The 16,059-nt window shown below is 43.5% G+C and overlaps 1 protein-coding gene across 1 annotated transcript in view; it reads right to left on the bottom strand.

The window, feature by feature from the left end:
- MYLIP (myosin regulatory light chain interacting protein) overlaps positions 1–16,059 on the bottom strand; it is a 44,376-nt gene that overhangs the window by 6,862 nt on the left and 21,455 nt on the right. Inside the window, exon 9 of the transcript XR_010946675.1 lies at positions 13,767–13,905. The gene's annotated coding sequence lies outside the window, so the exon portion shown is untranslated. The remainder of the gene's footprint in view (positions 1–13,766; positions 13,906–16,059) is intronic.

Raw genomic sequence — 16,059 nt, 5'->3', positions numbered from 1 at the left:
TTGTGTCTGGTCACAGAGATCACCAGTAGATTCAGTGCCTGGAGATTCTGTATCTGTGAGAAGTGGAGAGAAAAGGACAGGGTGTCTGGGGAGAAGGGGGCACTCCCACACCCCCATTCCACTGCATACTTTCTCATACCCTGGAGCTTTCTCTAGGAATGCTAAAGGGTCCTCCAAGTTGTCAATGAGTAAATAAACACAAGGAAGAGATACCTCAGGGGTTAAGCATTTCCCTCTACTGCCTGAGTGGGTGCCTAAGGCACCCTCCTTTACACACACCTCCCCACCGTGGTGGTCAGCACCCCGGGGCTTTGACCTGAAAACTGCACTCTCAGCGCTGCCCTCTCTCCTGGGTCAGGCAAGTTCCAGCATTGCTAGGTTCATCCAATTATCCACTGGCTGCTGTTCTTGCATAGTTTACTCAGACTTTTCCTATTTGTTTGGCTAACTCCAGAGAGCACTTCAAAGTAAGATCTGGGAAACTTCAGAAGAGTGTCTTTCTGGAGGAACAGCAAAGAATATAGTTAAAACTTTTGGCTTCAAGTGGTGAGACCAAGCACACTTCCCGTTTTGACAAACAGAATTTGAGATGAACCTTTGGGAATGTTGAGGGGTGGGGAGGAGGGTAATTTACCCCGAAGGTTGGTGACTTTAGGCTCTGCTAAACAAGTCTAGGGTCAGTAAGGGAAGATTCTGCAGTGAGCCTGGAGTGCGGACGCCTGAGGCCGTTGAAACTGTGGCTTTGCTCTGAATACAAGACAGTTTGTGGGGGGGAAAAAGCCATCAGATATTCCCATCTCAGCTGGTTTTGTTCTATCCATCTCTGGAGGGTCATAACGCATGAATTTATTTGGGAAGGAGGGACAGTGTTAAACAAGGCATATTGTCAATTACTCTCTGTTGTTAATTACTCTTCAATGGTCAGATACTTTAGAAATTAACATGTTAAAAAGTGACAACTAAAAGGCCAAATTTCTAAAGGGAAGAAAAAGTTGTTTTAGGATCAGACCAAGCACATTTATTAAGCATTCACTCATTCATTCATTCATTCATCTTTTAAATATTTTTAAAGCACCTACTATGTTTCTGATTGTGCTACCAGGTTCTATCCTAAGGTTACCCACAGGACACAGTAGCCACTTACAAGGAGAGGCATTGGGTAAGGATGTGCTCAGTTTTCCTACATTAAATTAAATTAAAAACCCGTTGTTATTTAAACATTTATATAACTACAGGCAGTCATTATCCGGGTTGTTTTCCAAAGGCCAAGTTTGACTCCGTGCGCCTCTGATTCCTGAAACAAGGCACGGCAGCAACATGAAACATCTCTTCAAAACAAAGCACACCAAAGAAACTATTACACAGGAGGTTTAGTTAAGGGAAAAGGAACAGAGAAATAGCTGGGAGTACAAAGCTCTTTATCTCGGTTTCCAAAATGCAGTGGTTTAACATTTAAAAAGGTTACTTTGGGGAATATTTTCTCCTGAAATTTTCTTTCACGCATTTACAGTCAGGAAGTACAATAGAACCATGAACATCTTCTACTGTCCGGAGAGGATTTTCCTGCTTTTACTTATGTATTAGATTAAAATAGTGCTTTACTTCTCTTCAAGCCTGAAGACAGGATTACATTTGAGTCTAGGTCTTCCGTTTCAAAATGTGAATTGTTAACCAGGAGATAATGAGACCTGACTTTTAACCAGGCAGCCCTGACTGTTGAGAGGGCTGGCATCTTATGTCCATAAAGTTCCCCGAGGTAAAATGAGCACCAGAGGTCTGTAAATATCAACACTGTTACCTCCTTCCCCCTTGCGCTGACAAACATTTTAGTGGTTGTTTTTCCTGGTCAGATACAGCTGCCTTAAGAGATTTCAATATTTATTTCTTTACTTATTTCTCACCTGAGTTTTCTGAACTTTTCATCCCTTAAAAAAAAGGAGAGCAAGCAGAAATAGACAAGATCAGAACCCCTTTAGACATCTCTCTGGTTTAATTTGTTGACAATCTAAACCCCAACGGAAGATGTGTCCCCAGTATTGTATATCTTACCAACATGTCTGAATCATGTTTCCTATTTCATGAAAATGCTAGGATTGTACCAACTTCTCTTTTCACAATTTACAAAACAAAGTGATCCCACAGACAAACATTAAAAGAGTATTGACCACTTAGATTCCTGATATTGAAAAAAAAAGATGTTAACTGTTAGAAAAGTCGAATAGTGAGTAGAGGGATTTCTTGTGTGTGTTCTGTAGGAATAAAGTGTTATTAACACAAAATTGTTATTATTTCAGAACTGCAAAGAGCCTCTGGGTGATCCAGCCACCTCATTTTGCTATCATGGAAAGTGGGGACCAGGGAAGTAAAGGGGCTTTCCCAACATCACATCACTAGACTTCAGTCTTTCTATTCTTGCTGAAAGATACCTCTAACAGAGACAAAAGAAGGAAATGGGTAAAGAATGTTCAAAAATAAGAAGTCTCTTAAAATCAGGCCTTATTGCAAACAGCACCTCTTCAGAGAGGCCATCCCTCAACAGTTCCTTACTCAGCTTTATTTATCTAAAAAGAACTAAGCTCTTCCTGAGTTTATGGATTTATTACATTCCAGGGTCTCTCACACTAGAATGTAAGCTCCAGGAGGGCAGGAGTTCTGTCTGTTTTGCTCCCTGTTATACATACTCAGCACCCAGAAGTGTGCTTGGGCCCCCAGGTGATGCACAATAAGTAACTGTTGAAGTGAATGAATGAATAAATGAAATGAAATCTGGCTGCCACCAGAGGTGAGAACTGAGGACTTGTGATAGAAGGAGCAAAAATAAGATATGAAAGCCTGTATGATATCATACTGCAATCAAAAATAATAATAAACTGGGGCTTCCCTGGTGGCGCAGTGGTGGAGAATCTGCCTGCTAATGCAGGGGACACGGGTTCGAGCCCTGGTCTGGGAGGATCCCACATGCCGCGGAGCAACTAGGCCCGTGAGCCACAACTACTGAGCCTGCGCGTCTGGAGCCTACGCTCCGCAACAAGAGAGGCCGCAATAGTGAGAGGCCCGCGCAACACAATGAAGAGTGGCCCCCGCTTGCCACAACTAGAGAAAGCCCTCGCACAGAAACGAAGACCCAACACAGCAAAAATAAATTAATTAATTAATAAATTCCTACCCCCAACATCTAAAAATAATAATAGTAATAATAAACTGAGTGGACATTTTGAGAATCTTCATACAAATTCCATCCTGCCTCCTTCCTCATGAAGGCTAAGATTCTGGATACTGTAATTCTCCTAAGATTCCCAAACCTTTCCTCTTATGGTCAAACTCCTGGCATTTAACCAATTAACTAATTTATACATACTAGATATTTTATAATGATATTTTAGATATTAGAACAAGAGGTGTCAGCAAGCAGAAGGTGAAGCAAAGGACTAGAACTAGATAACTCACAGCACAAATATTCAGCTCTTGATGGTCCTGAGTTGCTTGAACTGTATTGGGATCTCAAGATGCTGCCAGTGTTGAGGTCCTTTTCCATGGGTTCCAAAGGAGCCAAAATTTGTGTGTTGCTTGTCATCTAGTACTGACTATAAACATTCAATTTAAGTTTATTCAAAAAAATTTAAGTTATTGAGCATCTACTCAACAAATGACTGTGCTAGGCGTTTTAGGGAAAGATATATGAAATAGGTTGAGTTCTGATGAAAAATGTTGGCTGCCTGATGTATTGCTTGCTTGGCACACTGCCTGCAAGATGCCGGTGGCAAATAATTTTTTTTCTTGCAGCTGTGGAGCAGAAAGGATAGGGGAGGGGCCCTTTCTGTTGGATTAATAAGGAGATCATCAAATCTCAGTTAACAAAGGACAAAGATGTCGAATCTGAAAGAGTTCAATAGGACTAAAGAGGCTTCCAATGACCTGGATGACAAACATTTTCAACCAGGGAAAAATATGAAAAACAAAAATAAAACAATAAGGTGATGAATAAAGCGGTTTTTAAAAAGGCATAAAGGATTTAAAGATTGCTTTCTTCACATTAATTCTTAAACATAACTTTCACTGGACCACCCTGATTTTATGCAAAGTCAAGAAAAGAAGGAAAGGAAGAATATAGAGTTTTTAAAAAATTTTTTTAAATTTATTTATTTTTGGCTGTGCTGGATCTTCATTGCTGCATGCGGGCTTTTCTCTAGCTGCGGCGAGCGGGGGCTACTCTTCGTTGCGGTGCGCGGGCTTCTCATTGCAGTGGCTTCTCTTGTTGCGGAGCATGGGCTGTAGGCGTGCGGGCTTCAGTAGTTGTGGCACGTGGGCTCAGTAGTTGTGGCTTGTGGGCTCTAGAGTGCAGGCTCAGTAGTTGTGGTACACAGGCTTAGTCACTCCGCGGCATGTGGGATCTTCCTGGACCAGGGCTTGAACCCGTGTCTCCTGCATGGGCAGGCAGATTCTTAACCACTGTGCCGCAAGGGAAGTCCCTATAGAGTTTTCAGATGAAAATAAATGCTAAAGAAAGATGAAGCTTTAGACAGATGAAGACAACAAAGAAGTCATCGGAAAGCCCCACTGAGAGCAGACTCAGTAAGAGACTATACATGTGAGGGGCTGAAAATGGAGTATTCATCCAGCAGGAAAGGACCCAGAAAGAGAGGAGGAAAAGGAAATGGATCATCATGGAAACCAAGACAAATTTCGACAGCCTTAAAGATGCTGTTGCCTTAAGTTTCTAGAGTTTGTTATTGGTTGAATTAGGTTCAAGTGGCTCCACAGGTAGCAAAAGCCAACTGGTAATCAAGAGACAATGCTGCAACAAAACAAAGTGTATCTTGGCAATGGCATAACAGACATCTGCTGTGTGTTTGTTCTTGGATACAACTCTACAGCAGGACTCCTGACCCATTTCTAACAGCATGGCACCAGTGTGTTAATCACAATGTTTCTGGCTGTAGGTAATAGGAAAACCAAATAAAGCAGCTTTAATAATAAGAAAAAATGTATTACCTCCCCCAGCGGTTAAGTCAGGAGGTAGTAGGAGTGGGCTAGGGTGGGCCGGTCTCCAGGGTCAGTGAATTCAGCTGCTCAGTGTTGTCAGGATGACCTGCCTGATCTGCCATACTCTGCATGTGTGCTAGCTCTCCTCATCTTCACAAGATTGCAGTAGCAGCTCCAGGCATCACATCCTCACACAATACCGAAAGCCACAAAAGAAGAGGGCACATGAGCCCCCCTAAAACCGCTTTTTCAAGAAAGAACACAAGCAGAAGCTTCCACACCTTCACATCTTTGACTGGTAAGAATTATGCCAAATGTCGCAGTATTTTTCTTTCTCTATCTGGTTTATTTCACTTCGCATATTGCCCTCAAGGTCCATCCACATTGTCACAAATAGCAGGATTTGTTTCTTTTTTATGGCTTAACACTCTTCTATCATATATATCTCACATCTTCTTTATCCATTCATCTGCTGATGGACACTTAGGTTGTTTCCATGTCTTAGCTATCGTAAATAACGCTGCTATGGATGTGGAGATACAAATATCTCTGACATTGCGTTTTCATTTTCAAAGGTCATTCTTAAACCAACCAATGACAAGAGGAATTGGCAGGCAGGGTATGGGAGAAAGGCTACTGGGTAGGCAACAATGGTGTCTGCCATCACCTCTCACACACAATAACAGTCACTCTTTTGTTGTGTACAGTTCTGTGGGTTTTCAGAAATGATATAGTTGTGTAACCACCACCACGATAAGTAAGATAGAGAGAAGTGTATTGCGAAAGTGGTGGATCAACCAGCATGGACTTGCTATTGCAGTATAAACAAGAAAGAAAGAAAGAGAGGAGTCATGGTTCTTGTATCCTTTGCCCTTTATGAACACACTTCCAGGAAGATGACCACGCAATGTATAAGTCTGACATAGGGAGGGACAAATAGTGTGTTATAGGGGCTTGAAGAAGGGAGAGACTCCTATGCTGGAGCTACAGCCTGTCCTTGTGACTGTTTCTGGTTCCCAGGACACCTTGTTCAGGTAGCCACTCAAAAGGCCATCTCTGATTGCTGCCCTGTGGTTGCCATGATGGTTAACTTTGCTTCCCAGAACTCACAAACCTTGTTTTATTTTGCCCATCCTTCTGTCATCCCCCAGTTAGCCAGCTGGGGTAGTTCAGGTCCTCTGTCCAGATTCAGGACCTGTTTTCAGTCCAAAGAGGGAGGCTGGGTCTGCAGAGGGCCTAATTCCAGGGAGGGATGGCTGGCTTCAGGATGGCATTATGCTAACTTGGTTTGCCTTTTGATCTTCATTATGGCAGGTAGATGATGCTGACAAACTATTGTCTCGTCACAGAGACAAGCATGGGCTCTGTGATGAATTCGAACATAATAAATAATACGGTAAAATGAAATAATGATTATAGTAAGGACAGCAAACACAGTAGCTAACATTTACAAACCAAATGACTGTCCAGTGAGAGCAGCTTTTCAGCCCTATTCAACAATACTTATAGTGTTTAGAGTCCTGTGAATGAGCTCAACTGTGGCTAAAACCAGTCATCTAACCCAGCTTGCTTTCATGCAGGGAGCTGGCGCCAATGCTTGTCTTTACTGCCCAGGGCCAGGACTTGCCCGTACAGTGCCTTTGTGCAAAGTAGAAAAAGTCTCCCCTTCCTCTTGATACTTTTCCATCTATTAGAAAAGGATTGTAATATGCAGTAAAATTGTAATAGTTAATATACAAATCCTTGGGGTACGAACTGTGAATGGTGCCCCTTAGGTTACAACCAGAACAGCTGTAAACAGCAGCCTTGGGACCCACTTGTTTGGGGCATGAGAATAAGTCCTGTTGTCTCAGAAATGTAGCAGGTCTGGATCAGTGGTTTGAAGGATACCTGGCAGTTTATTCATTTATTCACTCCTCACTTATGGAGTGGTTCCTATATTCCAGGTGCAGTGCTAAGTGCTATATGAGCGTTATCTCATTTAATCTTTGCAAAATAACTGTGAATAGGTATTATTTTTATCCCTACTTTATAGATGAGGAAATCAGAGTTATTGCTTGCCCTAATTCACACTGTTCGTGACAGAGCTTAGCTAGAATCTTGATGGAGCTGATACTAAGGTTACCACTCTGCTTCTGAATATGAGCTCTGACTACATGTATTTACATAAAATAATTCTGTTGGAATTGATGTTGGTAATTCTTATATTCATATTATTGTATCTCTTCATTTTTAATATATTTTGTTGGATTTCTCAGAAAAAAGGAATGGACCCTGTGATTCTTAAGGTGTTGCAGAAGATGAGGATGGAAACACTTTAAACTTGCAAGTATTAACGGGAAAAAGGATTTATCTTTTCAGACCAAATAACTGAAGACAAGTAACTTTTTCAGCAATAGAGGTGAATTGCATGGGGCTTCTGTGTTGCTGGCTTCAGTGGAGATGGGTCTGATTGTACCCAATTAGGGGGATTAGCTCTCCAAATTGGAAGCATGCTGGCAAAGACTCAAGCATGAGAGCCTGAGCTTTCACAGTGATAATCCTTTCAATCTTAGGAGAGACGACATGGCAGCTTCCTCCCGAGCACATGCCAAAGAAGAATCTAGTAGCCAAAGACCAGGTTGTCCTTTCCTCTTGGTTTCTGTAGTCATGAGAGCTTAGCTTTGGGGCCAATAAAATACTCTTGCTGAAGTCCTGCTGTCTTGCTGCCTTCTCTTAAGGAAGCTGATTGAAGTGAATGAGAAATGAAAAATTTTGCCCAACGGCTTCTTACTGGGTTCTCTTACACGAAGGATTCTTAATTTAACTGATTTCCTCTTCCTAATTAGATTTAGCAATTAGGGTTGCCCATTAACCTAGAATTTTCCTGTAAGAGTCTCATCCTCCATCATGTCTGCCTGCCTCACAGCACTACAGCCGTACAATCGCAGTTAAATCCGCATCTCCTCTTCAAAGCAGAGGAGATATACATAGCCAGATCCCGGTGGCTGGCTCTTGAATCCAGCTGGATTCGAGAATCATGTGCAAAGCACTTTGCCAGCCACTCTGAGGCGATGGAAAGATGAGGGCAATCTGGGATTTCTAGGCTCCCATGAGTCACTCACTTATTAATTTTAAAAATGTTTATTGAGTACCTACTATCCGTTAAGCACTGTTCAGACAATGGGGATACAGCAATAAACAAAGCAGACAAAGTCCCTGTGCTTTATGCAGACAGACAATAAAGAAATAAATAAGTAAATATATAGTATGCTAGATAACGGTAAGTACAAAGGAGTAACTACTGTAATCCAGGCATATGCATTAAAATGCAAACGAAAACCCTCTGATGCTGTGTGTTGGTGCACAGTGCTCTCAGTTATAATGGAAGAAGAAATTCATTTTGACAGAGAAGGGAAGATTCGTGGAAGAATCTGTGCAAGTGGGGAGATTTAAGCTGGAGCCTGAAGAAAGTTTAGGTCAGGTGAATACAGCCACGATGCAAAGAGGCAAGAAAAAAAAGCTCTCCAGGCATTAGGAAACATTTCAGCAAAGGTCCAGGAGTGCGAAGAGAGGGGATGCAAACCACATTCAGAAGAGCTGAATAGTTTACTCCAGTCTCAGCACTGGTGGGATAACAGGTGGAACAAAAACCCAGTCTAAGAAGGTATGTAGAGGCTAAGTGATGAAGGATTTTGACTTTCAAGGAGCATGGGTTGAGCTCTGCTAGCAGTGGCAAGTGCCCTGAGCAGATGTGTTTATAGGCAGCAATGTGTCAAACAGTAATATGTCAGCTGGATGCCTTGTCAAGAGGTACCTGGGGCGGTGCTGGCCCTGGTGGCTGACACCCAGTAGCACTGAGATAAGCAGTCTTTGGTTTTCCTTAAACAGGGGCATTATCTTACGACTCAGATGATTCAGGATAGCAAGCTAGACATTTACATTCAAATATGATCTTTCCTTCATTTCTAAGCCACTGATATTCAAGTTCAAGGGCAGTAAACTGAGGCCCTGACATTCACTTTCTTCCTCTTACAGTATAGTTGAGCAACTTGTGAGCTGAAAAGCTGAGATCTACTGATAACCCAATGATTTCTTGCACCAAGCCTCAGTGAAGGCTTCCATTAACAGATGTGGCTTGCATCGTCTCTTGACAAACTGCATATACAGTCAGCTCTCTGTATCTGTGGGTTCCATATTCTAATATTCAACCATGAATCAAAAACATTTGAAAAAACAAAATTCCAAAAAGCAAAACTGAAAGTTGTTGCATGGTGACAACTATTTGCATGGCAGCTACATTGTATTAGGTACTACAAGTAATCCAGAGATGATTTAAAGTATACGGGAGGACACGCCTAGGTTATATGCAAATACCACACCATTTTATACAAGGAACGTGAGCATCTGCAGATTCTGGAATCTGTGAAGGGTCCTGGAGCCAAATCCTATGGCTACTGAGGGATGACTATCGATGGTCAGAGACATACAGTAAGGAATGAATTCTACCATCTTCACTCTCCTGACATTGCACTTTACCCTCATGGTTCATAAGTAATAAACAGCCCTTAAGAGAAAAGAAGGAACAAATACTTCCATTTCGAGTTTATTTCACTATCACCCCCCAGCTGACTCTCCTTTGCTAACTCAGCCAACAAAGATATTTGGTTCACCTGAGTTTAAAGAAAACTATTTTCCATTCCTTTGTTCTTTCTTCCTCCGTATTTTCCTTCCTTATATTTATTAGGCTCATTTTCTTGTTTCCTCTCTTTGTTGCTGCTTACGATGTCTGGGAAGGAAGAACAGAGATGCTTGCATGGGGGGTTTTAGACATTTTTGCCACACTGTGTATATATAATGTGAGTCCTTTCCTATCTTTCCTCAATGTCTTGAGCGAAGTATCCATTTCTCAAGAACGCTTTGTGGAGTTGGCTCTAGCATGCTGGCCTTTTTCCTGGTGGGTGTGGGCCTGGAACGGGGGCTGCCCTCCGAGCGTCCACCGTGCTGGTTACAGAAAGAGGATGCAGTGCACACACATTCTCCCCTCCAACTCAAAGGCCTAACCAGCCCAGGCTCTTGCTCTCTCCTCAGGGATTACTGGTGGTAACATGAAGCCAGCTGAGTTGGGCTGGCGAAGAAATGGGTATTAACAATGATACTTTGAAAATGCACAAGCTAGCCAAGATGTAAGTCCTTCAGTTGTTTTCAACAATCCTTTCAGTCGGTCAAAAACACAGTGCTGGACATCCCAGACTCCTAATCCCATCCCCTAATCTACCTGTATACCTTGTTTGTTTAAGGTTCCCCCCCGCCCCCAGTAAACACATGATGATTTAAAAAACTGCTTCATGCGGTGGAGCTGGGCTGTTTCAAAGCAGAAGTATAAGAACCACGAATAGTGAGGATTCTTGCAATCAACAGCTGTACCCTCAGACTCAAGGGGGTGGAGAACATTTGGGCTACCATGCTCACTAAAACAAACAAACAAAGAAGCAAAACCATTTCTTTGCCGTTAAGTCCCTTCAGACGTTCTGGGTGAGACCATCTGAGGCCCTGTGTGACTCTGCCGCCATGTTGGATGGGGCTTCAGAACCCCACTGGCCTGCATCTGTGAATTAATCCCAGTGTGGGTGTCAGGGATGGGGGCTTCCTACACGCCACCAAGCAATTCTCAGATATCAGCAGGGTGTCGCGAATTCAACTCAGTTCTAACACCATCTACATGGTAAGGGTTCTAACACCATCCATGGGTAAGGGTTCAGTCCTGCAAGACTGCTCTCCCCCAACTTCTGAGGTAAATCGAAAGCCCAGGTTGTTACCTATGCTTCTGACTGGCTATAAACCAGAGGCTCCCATAGCCCCCTCCTCAGGTTTGATTAATTTGCTAGAGCGGCTCATAGAACTCTGAGAGACATTTCACTTACTAGATCACCAGTTCGTTATAAAAAACAAAAAAACCCAGGAGCAGCCAGAGGGAAGAGATGCTTAGGGCAAGGTGTGTGGGAAAGGGTGACGAGCTTCCATGCCCTCTCTAGGCGCCCCAAGTCTCCACATGTTCACCAACGAGAAGCTCTCTGAACCCTCTCCTTTTGGGTTTTATGGAGGCTTCATTACATAAGCATGATTGATTAATTCACTGGCTATTGGTGATTGATTCAAGCTCCAGGCTCTCTCCCCTTCCCAGAGGCTGGGGGATGGGACTGAGAGATCTGACCCTCTAATCTCATGGATGGGGACCCTGGCAAGGCGAGGTCCAAAAGTTACCTCATTAACATAACCCAAGACATATTTATTGCTCTCATCACTAAGGAAATGCCAAGGGTTTTAGGAGCTCCGTGCCAGAAATGGTGACAAAGACCGAATATATATTTTTATTATGAATCACATCACAATTGACTGCTGGCTCTCCGTCTTTCTAGCTCCGTGACCTTTAGAAGTCACTTCATCTTTCTGTGCCTCAAGTTTTCATCTATAAATGAGGCCAAAAAGAGTACCTACTTCACGGACACATTGTGAGGATGAAACGAGTTGATTCCCCTAAAGCCGTTAGAATGGTCTAGCCTCTGGTGCTGGACCTCTGTTGACATCCATGCTAAGGGACCCTACCAAAGAGTATTAATTAGTACTGTGCATAAATTTAGGTTAAATACCAGAAGGGAGAGGGGAAGCTTGGTGGCTTCTCCAAAGGAAAAAGAACTTTCAAACATCAGGATGATAGGAAGAAGGAAAAGCTTTCCAGAATCAATTACTGAAAAATGAGGGCGGGGTTCAAGGCTCCCACAGACTAGAGTGTAGGGTACCCCTTACACTTTCCCCTGCAAAGAGTCAGAAAGCAGAAGAGGGGGCGCTGAGAAAGATTTGTAATTCTGCTTTAAGGTTCCTTTTCCAGTATAATGGGTTATTTGTATACACTTGCTCTTGGTAGAACTTACATAATACCTAAAACCCAGTAAGGTGGTGGTTATGCACATGCAGAGACTTGGGCTTGAACAGATAACCTGAGCGCCATTTACAAGGCACTGCCTGACCCCAGGAGTGTCATGCACGCCCCCCAGTGATAAGCATCGTGTGGCATGGGCAGGAGTGGCCTTTGAAGAAGCTTAGAAATGGTAGCTCCCCTACCTAGGAGTACTAGGTAGTACCCCCTAACTCTCTCCACATACACTCTCCTGGCCCGTATCAGCGGCAGCCTCCAGTTTTGAACACAAAGGACATTTCTTCCATGAAATCATTGTATAAAGCTGGCCTCTTTCTGTTATGAACAATCATGAAATTGGGGGTGAAGGAGAAAGGCAACTCCACATTTGAAGCTACAAAAAGCCTGTGATTCATTTTTAGTCTCTTTATTAAGCAGCCTAGTCTCAGTTAGGTAATTTGCAGCAAAGTTCTACCCTGGAGCAAGTTTCCTCAGTCATGTTAAATTCATGGGGAAAATCCTCCCAGGATTTAGAACTGAAAAATAGACAGCTTTAATAACAGAAACGGTGATGTAAAGAGCGGAGAAAGGCAGTATGTTCTAACCATTTAGGGAAAAAATGGGTAAGATGTTACTAATAAGCCCTGCTATATTTTTATCCTACCGTTCTTTTCATCTGAAGGAATATTGACATGAGCTTTTAAACTCTGAAAGATTATCTGACAGCTTCTATCTTTAGGACAAATTATCAGCAAGAGTTTTATTTCGCTATTACCTTTACTCAAAACTCAGAGGACACATGCTTACCGGAGCCCAGATGAGGAAATGAAATCTACAGACAAGAGTGCCATAAACAGAACAGCAGAACCCAGCTACTTCGAGGTTGCCTTGGTGGACATTGTCCTTCTCGAGTGTGGCTGGGATAGAGATGAATAGGGCCCACAGCACGCTCCTGGATGTAGTCCCAACCTAACTTCCCAGCCGCATCTCGCACCATCCCCTCCAACCACAGAGCCTATATTCCAGTTACGCCAAACTACCCACTGGTCCCAAATACGCTGCATGTTTGAACACGCTCCTTCCGCCCACACCTCCTACCTGGGCAAGTTTCAATTCATCTTTTAAGAGTCATCTGCAATGTGACTTTCTTCCAGAAATCTTTTCAACCCTAAGCAAAGTGAGTGGCATCTTATTCTGCTCTTCCATAGTTCCCGGTACCTGCTTCATTATGGAGCGTAGTGCACCGGAATTCTTAGCTTACAGTGTCAGCTCCCCCTGTGATCCTGAAAGGGCAGGGACTTCACCTAGGATATCCGAACCCTCCAGTCCAGTGTTTCTCAACAGCAGCAATATTGACATTTGGGGCCAGAAAATTTCTTGGTGTGAGGGCTGTCCTGTGTATCATCCCTGGTCTCTACCCACTAAATGCCAGTGGCACACCATCCTCGGTGTGATGAGAAAGAACCATCTTCAGACATGGCCCAGTGCCTCCTGGGGAGAAAATCAGCCCGGATGAGAACTACAGCTCTAGCCCTAACAGGGAGCCTGATGTATACCAGGTGCTTAATATATATTTGCTGAGTTAATAAATCAATGTCCAAGTTCATGAATAAAAACCGAATGAACCAGGCTTCCCTGGTGGCGCAGTGGTTGAGAGTCCGCCTGCCAATGCAGGGGACACGGGTTCGTGCCCCGATCCGGGAAGATCCCACATGCCGCGGAGCGGCTGGGCCCGTGAGCCATGGCCGCTGAGCCTGCGCATCTGGAGCCTGTGCTCCTCAACGGGAGAGGCCACAGCAGTGAGAGGCCCGCGTACCGCAAAAGAACAAAACAAAACCGAATGAACCCCAGATAAAGAAAGATCTTACTGTATCTTTCACACACTCACCAAACTTAGGATCTTTGTTCCAGAAGTCTCTTTATGACTTGGTTCTACTTTCTTCCTATTTTATCACCCTTTGTCCCTCACCTGCAGGCTCTTCCACATCCTCTGCTTTGTCTTCCTTCCCGCCAATCCAAATTCTGTACTGAATGCAAGGCAAAGAACTTATCTACTTCAAAAAGCCTTCCCCAAATGCACCCAATCCACAGTGACTTCTTCACATTCTTTAAACATTTATGAAAAGTTTTAAGCATATATACACATATACATATATACATACATGTATGTGCAATACTATTGGTCTTAGAACTATCATCTTTTTGTTTCACACGTGTATAGGAGTTTTCTTCTCAACCACAGGAATTGCTCCTTGATAGAAGGCTTGCTTATGCTTTTGAGATTTTGCTTCCCCTTAGCATTAGCACAAGTTTATGAACAACAGATGTTTAGCTTTTGCTTGAAGTGTATTTTCTTCCATAAGCATCTGGCAGGTGTGTTAAATCTGTGTAATTGGTGTGGTCTTGACATAGTTTGGTTTTTAAAAGGCATAGGGCTAACTCTTTAACATCTTGCAGTTTTTAAACAAACTCATTTCAAGGAGATTCTGCAAATATGAATAAAAGTAATTTGCAATGTTATAGGATTTCTGTGAGAAGGCAGTAAATATGATAAGCAATGAGAAAGGCAAAAATAGCTGCATCTGGTCTTAAATTCTGACTGTGCTCAAACTCCACGTAGGCTTCGTTTTCCACTGCTTGGTAAAACTATCTTAAAAACATTGGCTTCCTGGTTTATTCTGAGCTCTCTCAGCGCCAAAGCATCCGTTGCACCATCCTGCTTCAGGCTTCCTTGCGGTGACTCATACATGCACTCTCCCAAGGCCTGTGTTTGGAAATTTGCTCAAACTTCTGGGCTATAGGGCATTTCTTTCTCACATTTTTCTTGGAAGAGTTCATGCTTTGCCCAAGAGTAGTCACCCGTGGGGATTCTGATCCTCCATGTTCAATGGCAGGGTTAAGGGGACAACCCCAGAATGTACCCACATTGCATCTGAGCTCGACATCTGCAACAGGATCAGTGTAGACATATAGGGTGGGGGAAATGTCTCTAGCTTCACCACTCCTTTTTGTAACCCTTAATAAAAGGATGAAAGAATGCTTTTGTTCACATCTCATGGATCGTGACTTTTGGCAGAACAGCCTCGTGAGGCTTCTGTTTCTCCAGAGTTCCAACGCTGATTCCTCTCTGCTGTACCTTTTGACTCACCCTCTCCACGGCCCCCGAGTCCTCCCATTTAAAATGCAAAACGCAAACGCTTCTCTTGAGCCCGCCGCCTCCTACGGTACCATCTTGACTTACTCCACCTTGTCACCAATGCATGTCGGCCCCCCTTTATCACGTTCATGTCCCTGTCTCACTTTCATACATAGCTCTCTACAATCTGGCAACCTTGGAGTATGCCCGCAATCTCAAAATACACCCACTCTTTCTTGGAACCTGGGACCACCTGATATTGCCACATTTGTACGGCCTTTTCTGGCCCTCCAGCTCCTTGATTCTGCTGGCCTGCCTGTTTGGACGGAGCGGGCGCGCCCGTTTGAAGTTGTCTCCGGGCTTGGCTTTCAGTCCCTTGATTTTTCCTCGTCCCTTTGTCTTTCTCAGACTCCTTCCTATTCTCACCGTCCACCTTAGGTCTAGGTCATTTCAGGGTTCCATCTTCAGCTTTATTCATTTCCCCCCTTAATGCTCTCCCTATGATGACTTCTTACACTGTCATGTCTTCAAATATCAATTAAATGTAATGGCCACTAAATGCTTCTCTTTACCTTTTCCATCCTCTGTAAGTTCCAGTCCAAGTTTTCAACAGACCCTAGGTTTGCCAGTCATCAAGCATCTCAAATGCATCATGTTCAAAACCAGATTCGATTCCCTTCCTACCCCCATGGCTTGCTCCCCTGTTTGTCCCTCTGTTAACGACTATTTGTTCCAAGATATAAGCAGAATTGGTGTATGACTCCTCTGTCTCACTAAATACTGCTCATACTTCCGAAGGCTCTTGATCTGTTTCATTTTCATGTCGAAAGATGATCAAAACTGAGTTCTTGCCTCTGTTCTCTTCCTGCTCTTGTGTATGCTTTCCTCTGTGGCTCTCTGTGTTCCCTATGCAAGAAACCAGATCTGATTGCCACTCTCCCATCCCCAAAGTTCCTGGTTCTGAAGGCAGTGGAGAACCAAGTCCAAGTGAAGCCTGGAATTCAAGGTCGCTCACCACGGTAACTCTAACCACGTTCCCTTCAGA

Source organism: Pseudorca crassidens, chromosome 10, assembly GCF_039906515.1.
Source record: "Pseudorca crassidens isolate mPseCra1 chromosome 10, mPseCra1.hap1, whole genome shotgun sequence".
NCBI classification, from domain to species: domain Eukaryota; kingdom Metazoa; phylum Chordata; class Mammalia; order Artiodactyla; family Delphinidae; genus Pseudorca; species Pseudorca crassidens.
This window is presented reverse-complemented; position numbering and strand designations above follow the sequence as displayed.